The following is a 17,638-nucleotide window of genomic DNA, read 5'->3' as shown; positions in this document are numbered from 1 at the left end:
AAACATAAGGATCCAGAATTAAATAGGATTTCTTAGAGGGATTGCAGAAAAGGCTTAAGCAATTTGATCCTGAAGATATCTATTTGGCAGCAAGATTCATTGCATTCTCTGAGAATTTATCTGAGAAATAAATATAAGTTAGATTGTCCTCAAATATATATTTAAACAAACACAAAAGAAAGATCCAGCCTTGGACCTTTCTAGTGGCTTATGAAGCAAATTTTACCCAATGAATCTCATAGGCATGTGAGGAAGTGACCACCAGCGTACTTGATCAAGGCAGCTAAGATGAGCAAGGACATAATCAACTCTCTCTGCTGTAGCTTTTCATTTAAAAATTAACCTGCTCACCAATAAGGATCAGTAATTCCTTCCAGGAAAGCAAGTGGGATGGCTGAGGAAAGATGGATCATCCTATCCTCCCTTTGTCACTTAGCTTTCATGCTAGCCACAAAGGAAATACATTCCCCGTGATCAACATTGAAATGCAACAAGCAGCAAAACTCAGTAACCACAGAATGATGGCGTAGCTGCTTTTCTACAGAAATAAATCAGATGTTGATATTTCTAGGTTTTTAAAAAGAGATTGGACACCCATTTGTCTGAAATGATATAGGGCAGTGGTGGCAAACCTATGGCATGGGTGCCAGAGGAGGCACTCAGAATCCTCTCTGTGGGCATGCGCGCCATCTCCCCAGCCCTGCCTCCTACCACGGCCCCCTCCTCACCAGCAGCCCCCCCCGAGAGTCACCCCTAGGTGCGGCCCACACGAAGCAGTGCAACCAAGGACATGGTAGCCAGGGACAAAACTCCGCCCTTGCACCCCATCGCGCGCAGATGATGCTGCGGAGCACGGGCGGAGGGCGTGGCTGCCATGGCGCTGTTGGGTTGCCTGGGTGATCTGTGGCGGGCCGTGGAGGTGATGGGTAGTCCAGTGGGCAGGGTGAAGCGGGGACAGGGGTGGGGGGGCAGGTTTTGGGCACTCGGTCTCTAAAAGTTTCACCATCACTGATATAGGGGTAGGAGACCTCCAAGGTCTCTTCTAACGCTGTTATTCTGTTCTGTTCTGAATGTTTCATGAATGTATGAGAAAATTGCTCAAGTTAATCCTAAAATGGGAAAAGGCAATATCCAGGACAGTGAATCTTCCCTTATCAGTAGAAAAAGCAAAGTTGCCCAGAGATAAATGACAGGGGAAAAAAATGCCCCCTACAACACCCCTCACCCTTCTCTAGCCATGGCAAATTCCAGAATCAGAAGCCAACCCGGCTGGCAACTGGATTTAACTTCTAGCACCTTTAATGGGATAACATATCTCAGCCCCACAAGAGGCTAATTCAAGAGATACAGGATAGAGTCCAGGGGTAGGCAACCTTGGCGCTTTTATGACTCGTGGACTTCAACTCCCAGAATTCCTGAGCCAGTCATGCTGAGGGGAAAGAGAGAGGTTTTCAAGCTGAGGCATGCTGGCTCAGGAATTCTGGGAGTTGAAATCCACGAGTCATAAAAGAGCCAAGGTTGCCTACCCCTGGGATAGACTGTACATGCCACTTACAACTGCTGCGCCGAGGTGGCGCAGCAGTTAGAGTGCAGTACTGCAGGCCACTTTAGCTGACTGTGTTCAGCAGGTCAGCGGTTCAAATCTCACTGGCTCAAGGTTGACTCAGCCTTCCATCCTTCTGGGGTAGGTAAAATGAGGACCCAGATTGTTGGGGGCAAACACCGCTTAGAGAGTGTTCCCACTTAAAGCGGTATATAAGTCTCATAAAATAAATAAATAAATAGTTCTCCAAAAGTCAGTACAGTGTATCTGTAGAGCATGGTCTTGATTGAGAAAGAAAGATCCGTTACCAAGGCAATACAGGTAGTCCCCGACTTACAACAGTTCATTTAATGACAATTCAAAGTTACAATGGCACTGAAAAAAGTGACTTATGACCATTTTTCAAACTTACGACCGCTGCATTATCCTCATGGTCATGTGACCAGAATTCAGAAATTTGGCAATTGATTCATATTTATGACAATCACAGTGTCCCGGAGTCATGTGATCCCCTTTTGTGACCTTCTGACAAGCAACGTCAATGGGGAAGCCAGATTCACTTAACAACCGTGTTACTAACTTAACAAGTGCAGCGATTCACTGAACAACTGTGGCAGAAAGGTCGTAAAATGGGGCAAAATTCCCTCAACAAATCTCACTTAACAACAGAAACTTTGGGCTCAACTGTGGCCGTAAGTAGAGAACTACCTGTAAACAGATAAACGTGGCTTAAGCCCAAAGACAGAAGTTTTACAAAAATATCTCAGATAGGCAACCTCCAACACCCCAAATTCTCAAGAAGATAAAGGGGAGATGGGGAAATACATTCACACTTGCAAGATTCTGCTATTACAGCCACTCTAGTAAAAGTAGTGTTAAGTCCACGTAATGTCTGTTTCTTGGTCTGGTCTGCCTAGTAGAGTTGATAACATCCAACCTGAGTTTGCTACTTCATTTAAGGGTAGGGCAGGTTTTGAGACAGATTTTAATCTTTTCTTTCTCTATACATGTGGCATTTTGATTAATAATCATTAAATCAGTGGTGGCGAACCTATGGCACGGGTGGCAGAGGCGGCACTCGGAGCCCTCTCTGTGGGCACACGTGCCGTTGCCCCAGCCTTACCTCCCCCCGCGGCCCCCTCCTCTCCAGCAGCCCCCCTGAAGGAGTCACCCCTGAGCATGGCCCACACGGAGCGGTGCAGCCAAGGACGTGGCAGCTAGGCAGCATAGACCAGGGCTTTTCAACCAGTGGTACAGGTACCACCTGTGGTACATTGGCACCTGGCAGGTGGTACATGACCATCCTAGAAAAGTGGTAGCAGGGGAGGGGAATGAGCTGAGCCGGTAGCAGCACCGCACAAGCCTGAGCAAGAGATGGCTGGAGCTGCAGGGCTGTCAGGGCTCAGCAGAAGCACCAGGATCAGTGCCGCTTTCCAGCTGATTGGCACTTCTTTGGGGCTGTCAGGGCTCAGTGGAAGCACCAGGATCAGCACCAGGCTCCAGCTGGAGCTCAGTGCTGATCCTGGTGCTTCTTCTGAGCCCTGAAGAAGCACCAATCAGCTGGAAAGCAGCACTGATCCTGGAGCTTCTGCTGAGCCCAGAAGCGCCGATCAGCAAGAATGTTGCAGCATCTCTAGGGTCTTGTGATTTCAGATGCTTGGCAACTGATTCATATTTATGACGGTCACAGTATCCCAGGGTCATGTGAAGTGACCAAAATCTGCTGCAACCACCCAGCAGACAGGGGGAATAAAAACCAAACACTCCCCACCCCACCCCCCACCCCCACCCCCCGCTGCCAATCCTCAACAGAAATGCTCACAACAATGAAAATCTCAAACAGGAGGAAGAGCGCCGCCGGGTGGGCAGGCAGGCATCTTGCTTGGCTGTGGCTTGGGGGGCACTTTTTTCAGTGCCATTGTAACGTCCAACAGTCACTAAGCAAACTGTTGTAAGTCGAGGACTACCTGTACTTTATCACTTTTTTCCTTCTTTTTGGGGGGGGTCATCAAGTTTTTGACACCTTGGTAGGCGACTGGTGGTACTTGGATATTGCCATATCCTAAAAGTGGTACAATGAGTGAAAAGGTTGAAAAGCCCTGGCGTAGACAAGACTCTGCCCATCATGCAGTTGATGCTGCAGGGCGCGGGCAGAGGATGTGGCCACCATAGCGCTGCTGGACTGCCTGGGTGATCTGCGGCGGGCCCTGGAGGCAGTGAGTGGTTCTGTGGGCAGGCGGGGCAGGGGATGGGGGGCAGAGCGGGGGCGGGGGATGGGGGGCAGAGCGGGGGCGAGGCCAGTTTTTGGGCACTCTGTCTCTAAAAGGTTCGCCATCACTGCACTAAACTGTCTCTTCAAGATGTCTTTTTCCTCCCAAGGAAATTATTTTACAGATAAAACTGGTCAGACTCTGAAAACTCCATCACTATATCACAGACTTCTTCCCTTTGGGTTCTGTTTGCAAAGCAGCAAGAAAACAGGGTTTGGCCGAATAGTTGAGACCGTGGTCACTGACTCTGCGGGGTTTGTATATCTATCATCCAACACTTTCCCACTACTATTCAAATACAGCTCCATTCTGTTTGAACCCCATCCAGTGCTACTAATGTCAAATAAAAACTTGGTTTATAGAGCAAGCAGCTTACACGGCCTCTCCAACATGGTCTCTCTCACATACAGGCAGCTTAGACTCCAGATCCAAGCTAGGATGAGGATATTGTGAGAAGCTGGGCCGTGTATGGATTCTCTCATGCTTAAGAAGGCCTGAGCTTTGTTTGAATTTTTTCCCACACTGGGAACATTTGTAGAGTTTCTGCCCTGTGTGGTTTCTCTTATGTCTTGTAAGGCTAGATTTGTTACTGAAGGTGTTCCCACAGTCCGAGCATCTGTACGGCTTTTCCCCAGTGTGGATCCTCTCGTGTTTCACCAGATTTGAGCTCTGGGAGAAGCGCTTCCCACAGATGGAGCAACTATAGGGGGTCTCTCCCGTATGCGTTCTCCCGTGGACTAGAAGACTGGAGCTCTGCTTGAAACTTTTGCCGCAATCCGAGCATATGTAGGGCCTCAGGCCGGTGTGGTTCCTCATGTGCCTGATTAAGCTCGAGCTCTGGCTGAAACGTTTCCCACAGTTTAAGCAACAGAACGGCTTTTCTCCGGTGTGTTTCCTCTTGTGTCTCGTTAGGCTGGATTTGTTACTGAAGCTGTTCCCGCATTCTGGGCATTTGTAGGGTTTTTCTCCCGTGTGAGTCCGGTCGTGGGTGAGGAGGGCCGACCGTTTCTTGAAGCCTTTCCCACAATCAGCACACTTGTATCGTTTCTCGGATGCTTTGGGTCTCTCACGATCCATCAGGCTCGACGGATCACCAAACCCTTTGTCATACATCGGACAGTAATGGGGATCCTCTCCGGTGTAGATTCTTTCATCCTCATCGCCTTCTGGAAGAGAGAATTGGGGTATCAGTCTTTATGTAGGCCTGGGGCTAATACAGGTAGTCCTTGACTTACAACCGTTCATCCAAAGTTACAACAGTCACTAAAAGAAAGTGAAGAAAGAATTAGGGTATCAGTCTTTATGTAGGCCTGGGGCTAATACAGGCAGTCCTTGACTTACAACCGTTCATCCAAAGTTACAACAGTCACTAAAAGAAAGTGAAGAGAGAATTGGGGTATCAGTCTTTATGTAGGCCTGGGGCTAATACAGGTAGTCCTTGACTTACAACCATTCATCCAAAGTTACAAGAGTCACTAAAAGAAAGTGACCTATAACCTTTTGTCACACTTCTAACTGTTGCAGCATCGCCATGGTCACGTGATCAGAGTTCGGACACTTGGCAATTTTTCTGATGGTTGCCGTGCTGCGAGATTGCGTGATCACCTTTTGTGACCCTCTGACAAGCAAAGTCAACGAGGAAGCCAGATTCCACTTAACAACCATGTTACTAATTTAACTGCAGTGATTCGTTTAACAACTGTGGCGAGAAAGGTTGTAAAACGGGGCAAAACTCACTTAACTGTCACACGTTAGCAACAGAAATTTGGGGCTCAATGGCGGTTGTAAGTTGAGGACTACATGTACCAATAAAAGCTGCCCTCCATAAAATGAACCTTTTCTTTTTAACAAAAGTAATTCTAAACTGAGTTGTTAAAGGAGGACGCGATGGACGCAAGGAAATCTATCACATTCTAAAACTGCCTGTGTGTTTTGCTGATGTATTCAACTTTCTAAAAATGGTCAAAATCTTGTGATGTGACCAAATTTCAAAAGAGTTGAAGAATACAATTCTACATCCCAGAGTACAGCTTGACAGCCAAGCTCGTCCATCAGCTCAGAATAACAAAGTGCACAGGTAGTCCTTGATTTATGGCCCTAACGAGAGACGTAAGCTTGATAATTGTAAAAATGGGTTGGTCATGTGATGACCCGGTATTAGGAGTTTTGCAGTAGCCATTAAGCAAATCACTATGGTCGTTATGTGAATCTGATATTGTTAAGCGAACCAAATAGTTCATAATGGGCATGCTTTTGCTGAAAATCAGAGGTGCTTGTTTTGGGCAAAAGCCATAAAATGCACTCATGTAACTGTGGGACTCCGCAAACCATAAACGTGGCCATGTTGCTGAGTGCCCAAGTCATGTGATCACAAGAAGAGGGACAGCGACCATCATAACTTCAAATTCAGCCCCAAGGTAGGATCATTATAACTTTGAATAGTCGCTAAGCAATCAGTCATAAGTTGAGGACTATCTACCTACCTGATTTACCACGATCGTCCATTTTCAACTAGTATCTGAAACCACCCACAGCAAACCTCCTTTCCTCTCCTCCCCCTCCCAAATTTGCCTAGCAGTGATGGCAAACCTTTTAGAGACCGAGTGCCCCAAAACTGCCCCCCACCCCCGCCCCGCCTCCCACTCTGCCTGCTCTGCCCCCCTGCCCCCTGCCCCACCCACCCGCAGGGCCACGTACCGCCTCCATGGCCCACCGCAGCATATCGCCCAGGCAGCCCTGCAGCGCCATGGCAGCCACGCCCTCCACCCACACCCCGCAGCATCATCTGCACGCTATGGGGCATGAGGGCGGAGTCTTGTCCCTGCTGCCTGGCTATGTCCTTGGCTGCACTACTCTGTGCAGGCCGTGCCCAGGGGCAACTCTCCTCCAGGGGGGGCTGATGAGGAGGGGGCATGGGGGGAGGCGGGGCTGGGGCAATGGTGCGTGTGCCCACAGAGAGGGCTCCGAGTGCTGCCTCTGGCACGCGTGCCATAGGTTCGCCACCACTGGCCTAGCAAATTAGCCACTAGGGAAAAACAGCATGAAACAGAAACCCTGAGGAACAGATCAATGTTTTTGGAAACGAGGAGGCCAGCAGTGCCCACAAAGGCTGCCTTGTCTTCAGTGTGTCTCCAAGTAGTGCACGGGTGTCAAACTTGCCACGTCACGTGATGTGTCACGACATATCGTGACTCTTTTTGCATTGCCGGCAATGGGGTAGGTGAGGCTTTGGTATGATGAAACCGGCCCGTGGGCCGGCAGTTTGACACTCCTGAAGTAGTGCATGGAGCTGAAGGAAAACAAGACATCAACAGCGTTCCTCAGCTAGCACATTCATGGATTCTGTGCTGCTGCTCTATCTCCTTCTTAAAGCATCAAGATTCCTGCAGTCAGCGGCTCCCCAGAAGTGGCTCCCTGGGTTCATTTTCACACAATCTATGTTGACCTCCAGGTGAGGCTGGAGAAATGCATGTGAAATATTTCCAAATCAAGTCCTCCTGGAAGTCAGGGAAGAACTTTGCAGTGATTCACAAATCTTGAGTAGAAAGAGCCCTCACCCAGAACAATGATGCTGCCAGAATCTTCCTCCATAGCAACTCCAAATCCAACATTTGAGGCTAGCCCCAGAAATCCACTTGCTCCTGTCACGGAGGAAGAAAGAGAGGTCAAAATAATGACATTTTTAAAATGCTAATTTGGGGAAAATAAGTCCGGGCTGATTTGAGCAGCCAAGTATTTTTCTTGCCTCCTCTTTTCTCCAAGGCTAACATTGCACAATCTGACTTTTCAGACCATACATTATCAAACAGAGTTCAATCCTCAAATGGGTTTTAAATTTGTAAGAGTTATAAGTTATCACGTATAACAGTTGGCTGTCTGGGGAATTCTGGGAGTTGAAGTCCACACAGCTTAAAAATGCCAAGGTTGAGAAACACTGATCTGGAAAGTCCTCTTGGGCTCCAATATTTCCAGACCTAAGCCAAGCACTCCCATCACCCCAAACCACTCAGGCCAAAATACATACATTTTAGAAACCTGTTCATCCCTTTAACTCCCCCACCTTTAAAAAAAAAAAGCCAGCTACTACCCTTGTTTTTTCTCTGATCTCTCCAAAAAGAAAAGCCATAAGAACTTTCAGGACTGATCTCGTATCTAATAAGGTTCTCCATCACTTCTTCTGGCCTCTGATTGGCCCTATTGGAACCAAACTTTAAACAATAAGCGGGCAGGATAAAAATAATGAAAATTTAAAATGTATTTCGACTTCAGTACAATCAAAATCAAATTGAAACTCTTTAAATACGTGGCTTGGTGTAATACTGAATGGTCCCCGGTCCTTTTACCCAAGAGAATTCCACATTGTCTGGACACAGCCATATTTACTCAAAAGCTACTTTTACTCAGATCATGAGGATTTGCACCCAGACACGTAATTGGTGACATGCAACCCCAGTCAGCAGCTGCACAGTACTAATGAAGATGTGTGCAAATGTGGTTTCAAATAACACCAAAACACTATAAAAACAGAGAAAACATAATTTGCAAGTTTTAATTCAACGGAGGGGGGTGATGGGTAGGCTCAGTGAAGACCCTGCGAGGAAAATCCGGATGCTATCCTCTTCCTTTTCCCTCCCCATCTGTTTTATCTCTTGGAGCAATCCACTCCCCGGGCGTTTCTTCAGTTCCCCAGTCGAATGTGTTTTTCCTCTCTTTTTCAACACCCCAACCACTTTTGGTGAGAAAACAAACTTTTATAAATGGGTTAAGTCCCACCCATCCTACACCCTCTGCATCAGGGCAATCCCTAAAAAGGACTACCCATCAGGAAGAAGAGAGGTGAATTTTAAAAAGCTGGGAAATATTTTTCATAGGACAAAGCACTTTAAGGGGCAGCTAATCCGGATTAAGCCATCCAAAGCACACGCGGATTCAAACAGACCTGGGAGAATCGCTCCTTCTCTTTCTGTATGTTTTAAAGGCGGCTTTTCCCTTGCTTTCCGCTTCCTATCATGTGACCGAAGCTCTGCCAGGAGACTGGCAAGACAGACCCGACTAATCAGCTGTTAGAGCGGATGGATGAATGGAGGATCTGGAGCTTGTGATATTCAAGCCTGCTTTACAACAGTTCATTTAGTGACCGTTCAAAGTTACCATATCGAACAAAGGGACTTATGAAACCGTTGCAGCATTCCCATGACCACGTGATCAAAATTCAGACACTTGACAACTGGTTCGTATTTATGATGGTTGCAATTGTCCATGGTCATGTGATCATCTTTTGTGACCTGACAAGCACGTTCAGTGGGGAAGCCAGATTCACTTAACAACTTTGTTACCAATTTAACAACTGCAGTGATTCATTTAAGAACTGTGACAAGATGTATTTACTCAAAAGCTACTTTTACTCTGATCAAGAGGATCTGTGACAAGAAAGGTCATAAAATGGGGCAAAACTCACTTAGCAAAATGTCTTGCTTAACAACAGAAAGTTTGGGCTCAATTGTGATCGTAAGTTGAGGATCACCTGTAATTAAGTAGCAGCAATTGATTGCATGTCATCAAGTCATTGTTGACTTTTAGCAACCATGTACTGTAGATAGACTTTCTCCAGGAGTATCTGCCCCTAACCTAGTCCTTCAGGTCATCCAAGGGTACTCTGATTGTTCCTGTAACTGAGTCTGTTTTGCTGCTGGTTATCCTCTTCTTCTCTTTCCTTCAATCTTTCCCAGCATTAGAGACTTCTCTAGAGAGCTGGGTCTTTGTATCTGAATTAGGATAATTTGAGGCTGGCCTTTTGGGCCTATGAAAATTCTGCGTTGATTTATTCTCTGATCTATTTATTTGTTTTCTTGGCTGGTATTCCTAGGTGGTTTCTCCAACCCAAAGTTCAAAGGGGTCAATGGAATTCTTTATACTTTATTGGCCAAATATGCTTGGACACACAAGGAATTTGTCTCCGGTGTATAAGCTCTCAGTGTATATACAAACAACAAAAGGATAGGTCATAGATCATAAATCATAGTTACAGTCATTAATCATGAGATACAAACAAGTGATAAATCATGTAATACCAACAGGAGAAGACAGTAGGAAAGATGAGAAGAAAAGACAAGAAATGAGAAGATAATAACAATACAGCTTACTACATGTGTAAATATATTTAGGCTTAAGACAGTGCTGTGGGAATTAGGTGTTCAGCAGAATGATGGCTCGGGGAAAGAACTATCTTTGTGTCTAGTTGTTTTGGCATGCAATGCCCTATAGTGGTAACCCGAGGGGATGAGTTGAAACAGTTTATGTCCAGGTCTGCAGATATTTTCTCAGTCATCTTTCTGGTTTGTGCAGTATACAGGTCCTCAGTATGCAGGTCCTCAATAGAAGGCAGGCTGGTTGCAATTATTTTTTTTCTGAAGTCCTAACTATCCTTTGAAGTCTCTTGCTGTGCCAAACTATACAGCTATAGAGGTACATACGACAATAATTCCTCTGTAGAGCTGTATCAGCAGATCCTTGGGCAATCTGAGCTTTCTGAGTTGATGTAGGAAGAATAGTTGGAAGGGACCTTGGAGGTCATCTAGTCCAACCCCCTGTGTATAATATTACCTGATTATGATGGGCAACATGTACCAACTCTGGCCTTGAACATCTAATAATTCAACACAGTCTTCTTTCAACCTTCCCAAAGGTTATACTGTAGAGCAGCGGTTCTCAACCTGTGGGTCGCGACCCCATTTGGGGTCGAACGACCATTTCACAGGGGTCACTAAACAACACAGTCTGCCATTTTTTCCCCTTTTCCTTAGCTGTGCTACTCCCTCTTATTCTATTGGCTTTTGAAAGCCAATAGAATAGACTCTATTCAAGAGACTCTATTCTATTGGCGTTCGAAAGCCAATAGAATCTATTGGCTTTGGAAAGCCAGTAGAATAGACTCTCTTAAATAGAGTCTAATTCTATTGGCTTTCAAAAGCCAATAGGAATTGTCCAGGCTGTCTCTGCCCTGCTGAGCCCGCCAAAAGTCCCAGTCTGCAAATGGTGCTGCAAGTTGTCTGCAGCTAAGGCGAGCTTTCTGGACGTTTCCACCCCTCCCTGCTGAGTAACTACTAAATGTAAGTAAAAGAGGGCCAGGGGTGGGAGGTGGGAGGCCGGCGGGCGCAGGGAGGGTTGCTGGCACGCATGGGGCCCAGCGGGTGCCTTACCTCCCTTGGGCTGGGCCAGCTGGTGGCCCAGCCAGTGGTCGCCCTGCGCCCTCGCTGCCGCGTGCCATGGCCGCCCAGGAGCACCTGGGCCTGCCTGCTGCCGCACCGAACGTGCGGTGGCCAAGGTAAGGCTAGCGGGGCAGTGGTGGGCGCAGGGAGGGTTGCTGGTGCGCGTGGGGCCCGGCAGGTGCCTTACCTCCCTTGGGCTGGGCCAGCTGGTGGCCCAGCCGATGGTCGGCCTGCGCCGTCACTGCCGCTTGCCAGCTACGCCTCGGCCGGCGCAGGGGGCGGCACCACACATGCGCGGCGCTTCCGGGCTGAGGCGGTTGCTGGGCGACGGCCTGCGTGCACCCTCGGCCTGCCCAGTGTGCACTCCAGCCGCAGGAGAGGAGGCGGAGCGTGCACGCCGCCTCCTGCCCTGCCCGCAGAGAAATACAGGTAGTCCTCGACTTACGACCACATGGTTGGGGGTCGTGGCATTAGGAAGGTTGAGAACCACTGCTATAGAGCTTTAGCAGTAAATGTATTCTAGCAGAAGCTGTTTCTGCACACACTCATCTGAGTTCCTATGTGAACAAACATTTAATTGTGGCCTGAAGCTTTTCCCACAAAGCTTTGAAGTGGTTTCTTGATAGTAGGCTTTCTTCTCTCTCTTATCAAGCCTAAGAATCACTAAAGTTTTCTATCAGGACTTGTTCATCTCAACTGTTTATTTTAGTGGTTGATGTTCTCCTTGCCATATAGAGATTACAACAGCATTTGAACCTATAAGGTAATGGCAGGCAACAGGTAAACAGTATAACAGAGTCGGGAAGGACCTTGGAGGTCTTCTAGCCCAACCCTCTGCTCAAATAGAAAATCCTATACCATTTCAGATAGAGGGTTGTCCAATCTCTTAACTTCCAAAATATAGCTTCCAAGACCCAAAGCACCCTGAGATTGTACCAGTAACATCCAGTGGCAAAGGATATAAATAGACATATAGGTGCTAAGCCTCTGGGACCCCCAAGATCTAATTTCTGGTGTTTCAAATCGCAACTCAACTTCCAAAAGGCATTCAACTTTTAAGTGAAAATTTTGCCCATTGATCCCATTGCTTCATTGAAAAGCCTCCTATGGCCCTTCAGCAGATAGGGACGGTGGGCTTTATCTTCCAGGCTAAGACAGCTGCCCATGTCTGCTCTTGGATGATGGTCTTGGGTGATGGACTAAAGGAATTTCATTTTAATAATTTTTTATTTTTCCAAACTCTCCCCCATACATATACCGTGATATTTATCAGATGTTAACATACATTCTTTTTACATTCATATATGAGATACTTTTAATAAAATGAAATAAAGACATACACATGACTTTTGGTGTTGCTCGCCCATTTCCCCTTTCACTGTATCCACACTCCTTCTTCTCTACCTTCTTTCTCCCTTTCTTCTCTTCCCTAATTGACTAAAGGAATTTCAGTTGCACAGCTGGAAGACCCCAATGAAGAGTGACCGGAGAAAAGGAGCTCTTCTGGAAGTAGAAAAGATAATCAGAAATAGGGTTTCCTGCCTGCGCAGGGGGTTGACTAGGACAGGGGTTCTCAACCTTGGCAACTTTAAGACTTGTGGACTTCAATTCCCAGAATTCCTCAGCCAGCTTTGCTGGCTGAGGAATTCTGGGAGTTGAAGTCCACAAGTCTTAAAGTTGCCAAGGTTGAGAACCTCTGGACTAGGAGACGTCCAAGGTCCCTTCCAACTCCTATCCTATCCTATCCTATCCTATCCTATCCTATCCTATCCTATCCTATCCTATCCTATCCTATCCTACTGTCAGAAGTAAGTCTTCATCCTGGTTCATCCAAGCCAGGGATAAATAAGCAACATGGCGACTGCTTTGGGAAGAAGGTTACAGTTTATTGAAGAAGCAGAAAGATGGTCCTTGCAAGAAAGAGCAGAGGAGAGGAAAGAGGAGTCGAGCACATGGGCAGTAGGTTTTTATATCCCCTCTAGCCTTGTTTGGAATAGTTTCCTGTTCCTGTGGCATGAACCTTGAGGCTATTTCTGAGTGTTTTTCTAGGCCTTGATATCTGTGGTTTAATCCTATTATCATATCCTGCTTCCCAGGTGATGGGGCTGACTCCTAGAGTTTGGGTGGGGCATGCAGATTTTGTCTTCTTGAGTGCTCTGGCTTCAACTTTCTGATGGTTTTACATCTGCATTTGTATGGGGCTAGCTCTTGCTTGGGGCAGAGAGATAGATTTGGGGCCAGGTTTGCTTTTAAAAAATCCTTTTGAGGAAAAATATTTTTTTCTGCCCTTTTAATATTTCCTTCTCTGGGCTAACTTCCCTCACTACTTTCTTAGCCTAGCCTAGCCTATCATGATATTTCTTACTCTATTGCCTCCCAAAATGTAAGTTTATCAACTGAATGTCTGGATGAAAAGCCACCTCTGAATAATTGAAGCATGCCATAAGAGACCATCTCAGAAAGCGTCACCAAATGGTAAGTTTTCGTGCAACAGAGAGAGAAAGCAATGGAGTGCTTAGGAGGTGGTTCTCAATTTATGACTGGGACCAGAATTTCTGTCATAAGTCAGGGTGGACCTAAAGAGAGTCCTCATGTGACCAGACATAATTTTATGACCATTTTTTACCATGATTGTGAGTCACGTGGTTGTTAAATTAATAACCCAGTTGTTAAGCAAATCCAGCTTCCTCAATTGACTTTGCTTGTGGGAAGCTGGCTGAGGAGGTCGCAGATAGTGACCAGGTGACCTCAAAAAATCAAAATGCCAGATTTCAATCCCGCTGAAATGAAGGGCCCCAGGCGTGGAGGCATTATGCAACTTAGCCCATTTGAGCTACCTTTTTTCAAAGATGGTTGCCCCCATAAAATACAGTGTTTCAAAATATATGCAATAAAATACTGCTTGTACAGCTTTGAAATGTGTGACTAGAAGTATCACCTCTTCCTCCTTTGCGGTATATCCTGTATCACTTTTAAGCAATATTTCCTTTTACCAATCCAGAACCTCCATGGATTAATCTCAATGATCAAGCCCTTTCTAGTAGTTGAGGGATAAACAGAGAAAATGGTACTTATCCACAAAAGCAATATTCTCGTAAGTCTTCAGCCTGACGGAATAAAACAAACACGTGTATCCTCACCTAATAATGGTAATTGGGACCGGCAACTCTTTTGGTTAAACAACACAGTCATAAAGCACAAAGTTACAAGACTGAGCCAACTCACAACAGCAGCTGCTGCTGTCTCAGTTGCCATTGTTAGGCAAACCCTTGTGCAATGCAGCATCTGACGGTCACATGATCTCTACTTCCTGCTGGCTTCCCCATTGACTTTGCCTTTTGCAAGCCAGCAGTCAAAGTTAAAAATGATGGGTTATGTGACTGTGGGACACTGCAAAATTGTAATTGTGAACTGGTTGCCAAGTGCCAGAATCGTGATCATGTTACTGTGGGGAAGCTACAATGGCCACAATTATGAGGACCCATCTTAAATCTCTCTCATTTGGGGCTGTAATAACTTTGGTTGCTGAACAAGTGATAATTCAATGCATAGAGATTAATAATAATAGTAATAATAATAATAATAGTAGTAATAGTAGTAGTAAAGTTGGAAGGGACCTAGTCCAACCCCCTGCTCAGGCAGGAAACCCTACACCATTTCAGACAAATGGCTGTCCAGTCTCTCCTTAAAAACTTCCAGTGTTGGAGCATTTACTGCTTCTGGAGGCAGGCTGATCCACTGATTAATTGTTCTCACTGTCAGGAAGTTTCTCCTTAGTTCTAGGTTGCTTCTCTCCTTGATCAGTTTCCACCCGTTGCTTCTTGTCCTGCCTTCAGGTGCTTTGGAAAATAGCTTGATTTCCTCTTCTTTATGGCAGCCCCTGAGAGATTGGAATACTGCTATCATGTCCCCCCTTGTCCTTCTCTTCGTTAAACTAGACATACCCAATTCTAGCAACCGTTCCTTATATAAGACATGAAGGAATGAAAACTAAAATGCCTTTTTTTAAAAACCCAATCTAACAGCTCTTCTCTCAAAGGCATGGGGATACAGTCCTCTGAAAAGGGTGGTATCAAATGCCTGCTTGAACTTGAGAAATTGTTCCAATCTAGAGACCAGCAGCTCTTTTAATTCTGAGTTATCCTGAGAAAAAGATGATTCTGTCCATTTCACTAATCAGCTTGCTCCATTTAGGAACAGGCTTTCTAATTAATATTCCCACTTGTTTGGACTCCTCCACACCTCTTCCCCTTTATATCCTGTGAAAGATGTGAATAAACCAGGATAAGACATTCCAGCCTCTAAATTTAGCTCACCACGATAACTTTTACCAATCCTACTACCTGTGGGATTCTGGGAGTTGAAGTCCTTACTTAAAATGGCTAAGGCTGAAAAACACTGATTTAAACCCTAGTTTGCAACTATTTATTTATTTGCTACCCATCTCATAACAAATCACTTTGGGCAGCTTCCAGCACTAAAACATTAAAAACCTAGCAAATAAATATATTTTAAAAGAATAAAAAATAGAATAAATTATGCATAGGATTGCTGATACCGCTGCCAAGGCCACCCACCAAGTTTCCTACCAATCCTGACATTTCCTTTAGAATTTCTTTTAATTAAAAATGGAAGGATCTGGCATTGTGCTCATAGCTTCTTCAGGGTCTGTGAAGACAAAGCTTGCAGCATAGAAAGCAGGTAGCTTTGCAGCGAAGTGGTAAAATATATCAAGACCACAGCTGCACCTGTGTGATCCAAATCCCACCCTCTTATGTGTTGTGGTGCATATAAATGGGGAGGGGTTTACCCACAGTGTAGCTGTGACCCTCTTGTCATTCCCACATTACTTTTTTTTTCTATCAGTTTGTTTAATTGTTTAATATGATCTGCCCAATCTCTTGGTCAGGGGAAGCTGAGTTCAAATGCAAATGCTGATCTATTTCAGCCCAGCTACAGGAAATCCTCAACTTACGACCATAATTAAGCTTAAAATTTCTCTTGCTAAGTCAGATATTTACTAAATGAATTTTGCCCCATTTTACGACCTTTCTTGTCACGTTTATTAGGTGAATCACTGCAGGTGTTAAGTTAGTAACATGGCTGTTAATTGAATCTGGCTTCTCCACTGACTTTGTTTGTCACAAAAGGGATCGCATGATCCCCGGGACACTGCAACCGTCATAAATATGAGTCAGTTGCCGAGCATCAGAATTTTTATCACATGACCATGGAGATGCTGCAATGGTTGTGTGAAAAACAGTCATAAGTCAGTTTTTTCAGTGCCACTGTAACTTTGGTCACTAAATGAACTGTTGTAAGTTGAGGACTACCTGCATTTCTGTTCAGCCCAATTCCAAATACTACTGTCAATACTCCAGGTACATCTTTTAGTTTCTTTCCTTCTCTTAATAAAGCTTCTCAAATTCTATCTGAACATCCCTCACTGAATACTTTGACTTCGTTCTTCACCTACAAGTCCCCAATAAGCAATTCCAACTTCATAACAAGTTTCTCCCACCACTTTGCAATGTACCAAACTCATTTCCTCCACCTCAGGAATCTCTAGTGAAGCTGTGGCTGGGAAGCAGGCAATGACCAAGCATTCCCAGGTTTCCACAAGCATCTATCTCAGTGTTTCTCAACCTTGACAATTTTAAGGCATGTGCACTTCAACTCCCAGAATTCCACAGCCAAATTAAAATTGTCAAGGTTGAGAAACACTGTATTCTAATAATAAATTAAAAGGGCCACATCCATGTATCCTACTGCTGACACCATTATGAAAAGCTGCATCTGCTCCCAGGTTCTTGGCTTATAGTTTACTCACTCACATACTCGCAGCCCTGATCAATAGTCCACACTCAAAACACTTTCAATCAATCAATGAGACACAACCAGTTCTTTAGAATAAACGGAGACCCAATGATTGTTCCCATTGTCAGGAAATTTCTAGTTAGTTCTAGGCTGGATCTCTCCTTGATGAGTTTCTATCCATTACTTCTTGTCCTGCTTTCAAGTGCCTTGGAAAATAGGTTAACCCTCTCATCTCTGCAGCAGCCCCTTAAAATATTGGAACTCTACTCTCATCTCACCCTTAGTCCTTCTCTTTGTTAGACTAGATATGCCCAATTCCTGCAACCATTCTTCGTTAAGTTTTAGCCCCCAGCTCCCTAATCATCTGTGTTGCTCTTCTCTGCCCTGGCTGACATCTCAGGCCATGCTCCTGGCCATTTGCCACACTGGTTATTCTACAGTACTAAAGCAGCTCTTGAACAAACATAAGAAATACTGATAAAAGAGGAACAAGTGGAGGCAGGATTTCTGTATAATTGGAAATGGGGGACTGGTGGTTTCTGGCCTCATCCTGGGAAACAATTATTCTGGCTTTTAGATTGTCTGTTGCTTAATTTTGTTTGGTTTTATTAGTTAGTAAGTTTTGCAAGGTCTAAATAATCTAATTTTTTATTGTATATTGTATACTTGCTGGGTATTCCATTATTTCCTTGGTGTCAGGTTCAATGTTTCTACTCTGAATAGAATTAAATTATTATTCCCTTAATTGTGCTGTACAGTTAATTCTTAAACAAAAATATTGTTCTTTCTTTATTCAGTTT

The sequence above is a fragment of the Crotalus tigris genome, unplaced genomic scaffold (assembly GCF_016545835.1).
Source record: "Crotalus tigris isolate CLP2741 ecotype Arizona unplaced genomic scaffold, ASM1654583v1 scf7180000017666.379230911805:20528666, whole genome shotgun sequence".
Lineage (NCBI taxonomy): Eukaryota > Metazoa > Chordata > Lepidosauria > Squamata > Viperidae > Crotalus > Crotalus tigris.
The sequence above is the reverse complement of the archived record's forward strand: the minus strand, read 5'-3'. Positions refer to the sequence as shown.